This window comes from Poecilia formosa, unplaced genomic scaffold (assembly GCF_000485575.1).
Source record: "Poecilia formosa unplaced genomic scaffold, Poecilia_formosa-5.1.2 Scaffold220, whole genome shotgun sequence".
Lineage (NCBI taxonomy): Eukaryota > Metazoa > Chordata > Actinopteri > Cyprinodontiformes > Poeciliidae > Poecilia > Poecilia formosa.
The window spans coordinates 309,854-311,067 of record NW_006800159.1 but is presented as its reverse complement, the minus strand read 5'-3'; the positions used below and the strand labels follow the sequence as shown (position 1 = coordinate 311,067).

Here is a 1,214-nt window from a genome sequence, read left to right as displayed (position 1 = left end):
ATAAACGGACATGAAGGTTACTTGAACATTCCCCATATACCCAAATATAAGGAAAACTTTCCACTTTGATATAAAACACTCCTTTAAAACTGCAGTGTGTAACTTTTATAAAAAAAAGAAAATATGTTTTGTACATTTTTGTTAAAACTGTCACTATGTTGTGACAGTAAAATATGAGACAGATAATCTGTGAAAAAATATTAAGCTCCTCTATTTCCTCCTCCCTGTGCTCCTACTGCCATCTGCAGAAATACAACACTCAGTCAGAAATAACTATCAGGGCCAGGGGGAGGGGAGGGAGTTTAAGCAAAGTGAACAGATTTCTATCAGGTAATTCCAGAACATCAGTGTTTGCCTGCTTTAGAATTCCAGAACTAATTGGAATGTATTTGGGATCATTGTTCTGGTGGAACAGTCAGTTTAAGAAATTGGATGTGTCCATCGGTCATCAGCCTTGTGCAATGCACCAGTAATTTTACATGGTGTAATTTTATAGCATAATCAAGTAACTGTTTCCTTCAGTTATATAAATGCTATACATATCATATATGATATACAGCAGTTTCAAAAATTGTAAGACTTTAATGTTTTACTATTAAAGAAATTTGACTTCGTAATTTGTAACACCTCTGTCTCTTTAAAACCTCATGATCTTTCTGAAACTCAGCCAACAGGCAGAACGTGAAGTACCGGGAGGAAGCGAGAGGAACCAGCAAGGAGTAACTGAGAATACATTGTGAACTGAGGAGCTTGATTAGTGAACAAGGAACAGATGGCTGAGCAGAAGGCAATGAGTATGAGAGGCCCTATGGGCCAAAACTTACAAACTCTCTTACATTCACAGTCAAACTCTCTTACACGTACTATCGTACGGAAGTTCAGTTTCTGATTGGACCCCAGGCAGGAGTAGTCGGGTTTGCACGGACAGAAAAATAGTTGAGTGGCAGCGACTCACCGAGGCAACTAATATTTATATGACATCGTTAGCGCTCCTACAGTAATGTCAGCATTATCAGAAGTGTTTAGAAGCCGACAGCCAGCATCTGTCAGTGGGATAAAGCTAGTCGTCTCTTCGGAAATGGCAGTAAAGCCAGCCTGCACTTGGTTTTAATGTGCGCGACAGCACAAGTTATGGCGCTCTTTTTTCAAAATAAAAGTGGACCTCCAGTTTATGTTTGATTCATGTTTCTCTCCTGCTGCTTTAAAAATGTAAA

General features: G+C 39.0%; 1 protein-coding gene across 2 annotated transcripts in view; it reads right to left on the bottom strand.

Moving 5' to 3' along the window:
* rpain (RPA interacting protein) overlaps positions 1–1,214 on the bottom strand; it is a 5,941-nt gene that overhangs the window by 3,138 nt on the left and 1,589 nt on the right. The window lies entirely within an intron of this gene.